The following is a 9,809-nucleotide window of genomic DNA, read 5'->3' as shown; positions in this document are numbered from 1 at the left end:
TCCGCTCTGGTGGCCCTTTGCTCTGGCAGACTCACCAAGATTTATCTGTTCATCACCCTTTGTTCCTAAAACTATATTCAGGCTGCTACTGAGTCAGTGTCTATAATTGCCTTTTAAAATTGATCCAAAACAAGCACCACGCCGAGCTAAGGAAACATCCAACACCCCCAAATTGTTGAATATTTAAGTTCGATGAGCCCTATACTAAAACTATGACCACAATAAGAAAAATCCCAAACATTTTGGCGCTGTCAGACAGACTTGGCGCTTACTTCCTGACGTGATGACTGAGGCACTGGAACTCGTCCTTCTGCATTCCTCAGAATTCCTTTTCGCTCTTTCACCAGCATCGAAATCGTTGCAAAGTTCTGCTGAGTTTACATTAGGACTCTATGAAATATCCTTCTCCTCCGTTCTTTATAGGTCTCTAGTTTAGGCCCTCTATAATCTGTTCTTTAGCTATATCTGTCCATACAGTTTCTAGGCTTGACTCCTTAAATCTACTCTCCGCCAAGTTTGAAATAAGATATTTACAAATACACTTTCTTCTTTTCTTATATATGTATTACTTTTTTTTGAGTCGAGGTCTCACTCTACAGTGCAGTGCAGGCTTAGTGCAGCTTCGACCTCAGCCTCCCAAGTGGCTGGGGCTACAGCCGTGTGTGCCACCAAGCCCAGCTAATTTTTAAAATTTTTCTGTAAAGACGAATTCTTGCCATGTTGCCCAGGCTGGTCTCGAACCCCTGGGCTCAGGTAATCTCGACTCAGCCTCCCAAAGTGCTGGGATTCTAGGCGTGAGCCTCCGCACCCGGCCAACTTTTTTTTTTTTTTTTTTTTTTTTTTTAAGAGCAGTTTTAGGTTCACAGCAAAATTGAGCAGAAGGTACAGAGATTTCCCATATAACTTCCTGCTCTCACACATGCTTAGCCTCCCCTATTATCAATATCCTCCGCCAGGGGTACATTCTTTAAAACTGAGACCATACTTTACATTAGGATTCACTCTTGCTGTTGTCCGTCCTGCTCTTACTGTTTCCATATGACATTCCAGAATGTCATATAACCAGAATCATACAGTATATAGCCTTTTAAAATTAGTTTTTATTACTTAGTAATATGTATTTAAATTTCCTCCTTAGATTTTCATGGTTTGATAGCTTATTTCTTTTTAACTCTGAATACTATCTCATTGCCTGGATATATCACAGTTTATCCATTCGCTTACTAAGGATATATTTCAGTTGCTTCTAAGTTTTGGCAATTATGAGTAAAGACGTTATAAACATCAGTGTGCAGGTTTTTTCTTGGATATAATTTTTCAACTCTTTTGGGTAAATACCAAGAAGTGCAATTGGATTGTGTGGGAGAAAAATGTTTCGTTTTGTAAGAAACCAACAAACTGTCTTCTAAAATAGTTGTACAATTTGTCATTCCATCAGCAATGAATGAGAATTTCTGTTAGTCCACATCCTCATCAGAATTTGGTGTTGACAGTGTTCTGGATTTTGGCCATTCTGATAGATGTATAGTGATATCAAATTGTTTTAATTTGCATTTTCTTGATGACATCTGATGTGAAGCATTTTTTATATACTTACTTTTGATCGGAATAACTTCTTTGGTGAGGTGTCGATTAAAACCTTAGGCTATTTTTAAATAGGATTACTTACAGTCCTACTATTAAATTTTAAGGGTACTTTGTATATTTTAAATAACATCTGATATGTCCCTTGCAAATATTTTCTCTCAGTCTGCGGCTTGTCTTTTCATTCTCTTGATGTTACAGTGGTTTGTTGTTTGTTCGTTTGTTTGTTTTGTTTGTTTTTTGAGTCAGTCTCACTCTGTTGCCCAGGCTGGAGTGCAGTGGCATGCTTATGGTCACCACAGTCTTGACCTGCTGGGCTCAGGTGATCCTTCTGCCTCAGTCTCCCAGGTAGCTGGAACTACAGACACGTGCTACCATGCCCAGCCAATTTTTTAATTACTATAGAGATGAAGTCTTGCCAAGTTGCCCAGGCTGGTCTCAAACCCCTGAACTCAGGCTGTCCTTTTGCTTCTGCCTCCCATAGTGCTGAGATCATAGGTGTGAGCCACCATGCCCAGCTATAGTGTTTTTGCTTGCTGGCATTTCTTTTTGGTTCTTTCATACAATTTCCACCTCTTTGCTGACATTGTCCATTTGTTCTTGCATGCTGTCTATTTTATCCATTAGAGCCCTTAGCATCTTAGCTACAGTTGTTTCAAATTCCTCGTCTGAGAATTCCAGCATCCCTGCCTAACTGATTTTGTTGCTTGCCCCTTCCCTTCAAACAGTGTATTTTACATTTTAGTATGTCTTATTTTTATTATTTTAATAGCTGGACATGATGGACTAGTTAAAAGGAAGTGCTGTAAATAGACTTTTGTAATGGAATGGTAGAGTGTGGAGCGGGGGAGGAGTGCTGTTTTACATTCCCATGAATAGGTTTGTCTTTTAGTGAGCCTGTATCTCTGGGCTGTGAATTCCAGAGTGTGCTTCTTAGTTTTTTCCCCCCATTTTAAGTGGGACTGGATGGGGCTGAAATTGATTATTTCCCTTCCTCCATGTCAATCATATTCTGATAAAAAGCCCAGCAGATCAGACTCTGGTTAAATAGTTTCTCCACAGGGCAGACCTTGTTAAGAAAAGCAGAAAGCTATGCAGTATTTCTTTTTTTTTTTTGAGTTGGAGTCTCACTCTGTCACCCAAACTGGAGTGCAGTGGCCGCTTCCGGCCACCACAGCCTCGACCTGCTGGGCTCCGGCGATCCTTCCGCCTAAGCCTTCCAAGTAGCTGGAACTACAGGCGTGCGCTACCACGCCCAGCTCATTTTGATTTATTATAGAGATGAGGTCTCGCCAAGTCGGTTCTATTTCCCTTCCCTATCAGAAGAAGAGGGGTGTTTCCTCCCATATTCACTTTGAGAATCTGATAAATCAGCTCCTGAGGTAAAATCCACAAAATTGTGGGACTTAGATGACTGGGCCCTAGAATTTTTATCTCTCATACTTGTCTATGCTGAGCCACTAGCAATTCCTTAATTGTAATTCAGATTTCCTTACTCTAGCGCTGGTTCACATGGAGAATTCTGTTCTTTGGGTTTCTGCTCTGGTAAGTTGTGATTCTCTGTATTCGCCTCTTTATCTCTCCCATTTTGGCAGCAGTGGTTTGCCTTGTGACCTCATTTTTCTGACAGATATAAGAAGAGTTGTTAGTTTTTTGGTTTGTTCAGCTTTTTACTTGTTTTTTTTTTTTTTTTTTTTTTTGAGTTGGAGTCTCACTCTGTCGCCCAGGCTGAAGGGCAGTGGCATGCTCACAGTCACTGCAGCCTGAACCCACTGGGCTCAGGTGATTCTTCTGCCTCAGCCTTCCAAGTAGCTGGAACTACAGGCGCGCGCTACCACGCCTGGCTAATTTTTGATTTATTGTAGAGATGAGGTCTCGCCAAGTGGCCCCGGGTGGGTCTCGAACCCCCGGGCTCAGGCAATTCACTCATCTCGGCCTCCCAAAGCGCTGGGATTGCAGGTTGAGCCGCCGAGCCCAGCCTTTACTTGTTTTTAGCACTGAATAATGACTTCCAGCTTCTTTCATGCCTAACCAGATTATACATGCATATAAATTTCTCTCCAATAACAATTTCAGCAGTTATCCACAAATTTGGATATGTTTTACTTACTTATTTTTTAGTTCAAACTACTTTCTAATTTCCTTTGTGATTTGTCTTTGACCCATGTTTTATTTAACAGTGTGATATTCTTTTCCCAACATTTGAAGATAGCCTCCTTTCTTTTTGTTACCAATAACTAGTTTAATTCTATGTTGATGAAAGAATACTCTATTATTTTAGTTCTTTAACATTTAGACAGATTTTTTTAATGGTCCATGTTTGTGAATTTTCCATGTGCACTTAACAAAAAGTCTATTTGGTGATTGTTTGGTATTTTGTCTTACACAAGTCTAATAGGTCAAGTTATTTGACTAAGAATGTAGTTAAGATATTTTATATACTTACTAATTGCATTATGTATCTCTTTGTTAAATATATTAGTGAGGGAAGTATGTTAGAACTTCTGCCCACTAGTGTGGATTTTTCTATTTTAATTCCATTAGGTTTTTTAAACTTTTAATTTTGAAATAATTATAGACTTACAGAAAATTACAAAGAAGGTACAGAAAGTCTCCATACCCTTAGCCCAGTTTCCCCAGTGGTTACATCTTATAAAACTATAGTACAATATCAAACCCAGGAATTTGACTGATAGAATATGTATGGATAGTTCTAGGTCATTTTATCAACATATGTAAATTTTTATTACATTTGTGTAGCTGTCACTAGAAACTAGATACAAAACAATTTTATTACCACGAAGATCTCTGTTTGCCACTCTTAATTAGTCACACCCACTTCCCTCTTTCCTTGACAACCACTAATGTGTTCTTAATCTCTATGATTTTTTTCATTTTTAGAATGTTAAATAAACAGAATAATCATGCAGTAGATGATCATTTAAGATTGACCCTTTTCACAACCCAGTGCCCTTGAGATCCATGCAATTTGTTGCATCAGTAGTTCCTGTTTTTTTACTTTCTAATACTATTCCATGGCATGGTTATACCCCAGTTTAACCATTCACATGTTGAAAGAATTGAAAGACATTTTGGTGGTTTCCAGTGTTTTGGTGTTACAAATATTGTGTACAGATTTTTGTGTGGATACAAGCATTTATTGTATTTTTTATTTATATATTGTTTGTTATTGAATACACACACATCTAAAATTATTATGTTCCTCTTTTATAAAATGTCTCTCTTCTCTCACTATAAAATACTTCTTTTTTATTTTTTATTTTTTTGAGTTGGAGTCTCACTATCGTCCAGACTGGAGTGCAGTGGCCGCTTCTGGCCACCGCAACCTCGACCTGCTGGGCTCTGGCGATCCTTCTGCCTCAGCCTTCCAAGTAGCTGGAACTACAGGCGCACGCTACCACGCCTGGCTAATTTTTTTGATTTATTGTAGAGATGAGGTTTCGCCTGCCCAGGCGGGTCTCGAACCCGCGGGCTCAGGCAGTCCACTCACCTCAGCCTCCCAAAGGCGTGGGATTACAGGCTGAGCCACTGAGCCCGGCTTCCTCTTTTTTATTATTATGAAATGTCTCTATCTATGGTAATACTCTGTCATAAAGTCTACATTTTATGCTAATATAGCCATATCAACTTTTCCATGGTTATCCTTTGTCTTGTACATCTTTTTCTATCTTTTTACTTTTCTAGACCATTTAATTAATATCCTTATATGTATTATTTTTCAGAGTCTTTTTATTGTGGTAAAATATACATAATATAAAAATTGCCATTTGAACTATATTTAAGTGTCTATTTCAGTGGAATTAAGTACTTCACAATTTTTTAACCTGTATTATTATTATTATCATTATTATTATTATTATTTGAACTAGTGTCTCACTCCCCAAGAAGTACAGTGGGACAATCACATTTCACTGCAACCTCAACCTCCTGGGCTCAGGCAATCCTTCTGCCTGAGTCTTCCGAGTAGCTGGGACTACAGGTGTGCGCCATCACACCTGACTAAGTTTTTGATTTTGTGCAGAGATGAGGGCTTGTTATGTTGCCCAGGCTTGTCTCAAATTCCTAGGCTCAAGCAATCCTCCTGCCTTGTCTTCACAAAGTTCTGGAATTACAGGCATGAGCCACTGTGCCCAACCTAAGTACTGTATGTTGTGCAACCGTCACTGTTATCCACTTCCAGAACTTTTCATCAATCAACATTGAAACAGTGTATCAATTAAATGGTAAATACCCATCCCTCCCCCTGCCCCAGCTCTTGGTAACTACTCATTCTGTTTCTATGAATTTTACTATTCTAGGAATCATATATTGTCCTTTATGTTTGGCTTATTTTTGCATAACGTCCTCAAGATTCATTCTTGTTGTAGCATGTATCATAATTTCACTCCTTTTAAAGGCTGAATAATAATCCATTGTATGTATATACCACGTTTTACTAATCTGCTGATAGATATTTGAATTGATTCTACCTTTTGACTATTGTGAATAATACTGCTGTGAAACATTGTTATACAAGTACATGTTTGAGCTTCTACTATCCATTCTTTAGAGTATACACCTATAAGTGGAGCTACTGGATCATACTGTTGACCCCCAAACTGTTTTCCACAGCAGCGGCATCATTTTACATTCCTATGAGCATCAGCAAAGTACAAGAATGTTAATTTTTCACTTCTCCCAGACAAGTGTTAGTTTTCTTTGTCTGTATCTTTGTTCGTTCCTTCCTTCCTTCCTTCCTTCCTTTCTCTCTCTCCCTTCTCCTCTTCTCCTTCTCCTTCTCCGTCTTCTGTTTGTTAATAGCCATACTACTTGGTGTGAACTGTTATCTCATTGTAGTTTTGATTTGCATTTCCCTAATGGTTAGTAATGTTGAACATCTTTTCATGTGCTTATTGTCCATTTACATATCTTCTTTGGAGAAATGGCTATTCAAGTCCTTTCCATTTTGTATTGGGTTGTTGTGTTGTAGAAATTCTTTGTATATTCTGGATGTTACTCCTTTATCAGACATATGATTTATTTTCTCCCATTCTATATGTTGACTTTCCATTTCTTGATAGTGTCCTTTGATACATAAGAGGTTATAACTTGATGAAGTCCAATTCATCTGTTTTTTGTTGTTGTTTCCTGTGCTGTTGGTGTCATACACAAAAAGTCATCATCCAATCTAATGTCATAAATATTTCATTTATATTTTCTTTTGAGAATTCTATGGTTTCACCACCTATGTTTAGGTCTCTGATTCACTATTAGTTAGTTTTTCTATGTGGTATAAGGTCAGCATCCAACTTCATTCTTTTGCATATAGATATTCAGTTTTCTTAATATAACTTGTTGAAAAGCCTGCCCTTTCTCCACTGACTGGTCCTGGCACCCTTGTAAAAATTGATTGACCATGTATGCAAAAGTTTACTTCTGGGCTCTCTATTCTAGACCACTGGTCTATATGTCTGTCCTTAAGCCATTGCCATATTATTTTGTTATAGTAAGTTTTGAGATTCAGAAGTGTGAAACAGCTAATTTTTTTTTCTTTTTGAAATTGTGTTGGCTCTTTGTTGTTTCTTGAAATTCCATATGAATTTTAGGATTAAATTTTCTATATCTAGATAACACAGTCATTGGGATTTTTATATGTACTGCATTGAATCTATAGATAGCTTTAGGTAGTATTAACCATACTGTCTTCCAGTGCATGAATATCAATGTCTTTCTATTTATAGGTATTTTCTTTGTCTTTTTCAGCAATATTTTGTAGTTTTTAGTGTACCAGTTTTCCATCTCCTTGATTAACTTTACACTTTAGTATTTTATTCTTGTTGATGTTGTTGTAAATAGAATTTTAAAAATATTTTTAGGATTGTTCATTAATAGTGTAATGAAACACAAAAGAGTGCTGTATGATGACTGTGTATTCTTCAATTTTGCTGAATTAGTTTATTAGCTGTAACAGTTTTTTTTAGTGTGTGTAACCTTCAGGGTTTCTGTATATAAAGATTATTTTATCTGTAAACAGAGATAATTTACTTCTTTTCCAATTTGGATGCCTTTTATTTTGCTTTTTCTGGCTCAAACGGTCAACACTTTGTTGAATACAGTAGTGAAAGTCAGCATCCATGTCTTTTTCTGATCTTAGAGAAAAAGTTTTTAGTCTTTCACTTTTTTCTTTTTGAGTCAGTGTCTCACTTTGTCACCCAGGCTGGAGGGCAGTGGCATGCTCACAGCTACCAGGGCTGCTGGGCTGGGCTCAGGTGATCCTTCCGTCTCAGCCTTCTAAGCAGCTGGAACTATAGGCATTTACCACCACACCTGGCTAATTTAATGTATATATATATGTATGTTTATTGTAGAGACAAGGTCTCACCAAGTTGCCCAGGCTGCTCTTGAACTCTTGGGATTAGGCAATCTTCTCGCTGCTGCCACCCAAAGTGCTGGTATTATAGGCATGAGCCACTGTGCCTGGCTTATTTTTTTAAATGTTTGGTAGAATTCACCAGTGAAACCATCTGGTCTTATGGTTTTCTTTGCTGGGATGTAATAGATTACTACTTCAATATCCTTATTAGTTAAAGATCAATTCAGATTTCCATTTCTTCATGATTCAGTTTTGGTGGATTATATGCTTCTAGGAGATTCTTCATTTTATTTAAGTTATCCAATTTGCTGGCATGCAATTATTCATAACATTAACTAACAATCCTTCTTTTTCCTATAAATTTGGTAGTAACGTCCCCACTTCAGTTTCTGATTTTAGTAATTTCAGTCTCCTCTCTCCTTTTTTCTTAGTCAATCTAACTTAATATTTGTCAAGTTTGGTGAACTTTTCAAAGAACTAACTTTTGGTTTCATTGCTCTTCTTTATTGTTTCTAACCTACCCTTCCTAGTGTCCTATTTTTCTGACAGACTACCTTTTGGATTTAGCACTTACTAGCCAAGCCCACAAATGCATAAGCCAATTTTTTTCTTTAAAACAAATCAATATCAGATCCAAGATGGCCACTATGGAGCTGCAGACTGGCATCTCTTTCGCCCAGCAAGGCAAAGAGTAAGGACCCAGCTACCGATAGACACAGGGATTTTGAACAGTCTTGGATGAGTGAGACACCCTGCACCCAGCAGTGGTCTCTTTGAACACATAGAGACCAGAAAGCAAAGTGCTAGATGGCAGGCACTGGAAACTGGGCACCCCCCTCCCCACCGTGCACCAAGCTCACATAAGAACTAAAGCCCTACTATGTGTATGAAAGGGAATGAAGAGGGAATAAGTGGTTCTGACACACTTTAGGTCAGTTTCCCCACTCCCAGCCAGGCCATAAGTTGTTGGTCCTACATGGGATGAGTTTTGGTCAAGACAGTGGTGGCAACTTAACCCAAGTGGCTGGCCGGGAAAGCTCATTTGCACATTACACTTGGCTGTCACCCACCAGCATCTGACAGCCAATGCCTCCCTCCCCACCAAAGTTCAGAAAGGGTCTCCTGCCAGCCCCAGCCCCCACAAAGCAGATTCCCCTCTTCTCATCCCCAGCCTTTGCTAACCCCTCCCCTTCCATGGCAGGGAGCTCACTCTCTTTCAAGTGTTGAGCACAGACTTGAAAGGGAAGGAAGCGACTTGGAAGACTCCCAATTCTTTTCAGTGGAAAGTTTTCTGGGCTGCAAACTGCAACAGCAGAGGGCCCATCCTCTCATCCATTACCCACAGAGTACTTGCAGCAGGGGTTGAAACCAGACCAACTGGCTAACATGGTTAAAAACTCTAAGCAGAAATGCCTTTTTCAGCATGGAGCACAGAACAGAAGTGAATACCCCTCTCTCTCTCACTGAGTAATCTATATTGAGTGACACAATAGGCCCTAGAACAGAAAGACATTAACTAGCTTCAAAACAGCAAAACCAAAAAAGGAAAATAAAGAGGGAAGAATTGGCCAGGTGCATTGGCTCATGCCTATAATCTCAGCACTTTAGGAAGCCGTGGTGAGAGGACTGCCTGAGCCAGGTTCGAGACCAGCCTGGACAGCTTGGCAAGACCTCATGTCTACAATAAATCAAAAAATAGTCAGGTGTGGGTGGCATGCACCTTGGAAGGCTGAGGTGGAAGGATACCAGAGCCCAGTAGGTTAAGGCTTCAGTGGCCATAAGTGATATGCTCCTGTACTCCAGTCTGGGTGACAGAGTGAGACTCTAACTCAAAAAAAAAAAAAAAAAAAAA

The sequence above is a fragment of the Carlito syrichta genome, unplaced genomic scaffold, assembly GCF_000164805.1.
Source record: "Carlito syrichta isolate Samal-C Ts95f unplaced genomic scaffold, Tarsius_syrichta-2.0.1 Scaffold314889, whole genome shotgun sequence".
Taxonomy (NCBI): domain Eukaryota; kingdom Metazoa; phylum Chordata; class Mammalia; order Primates; family Tarsiidae; genus Carlito; species Carlito syrichta.
The sequence above is the reverse complement of the archived record's forward strand: the minus strand, read 5'-3'. Positions refer to the sequence as shown.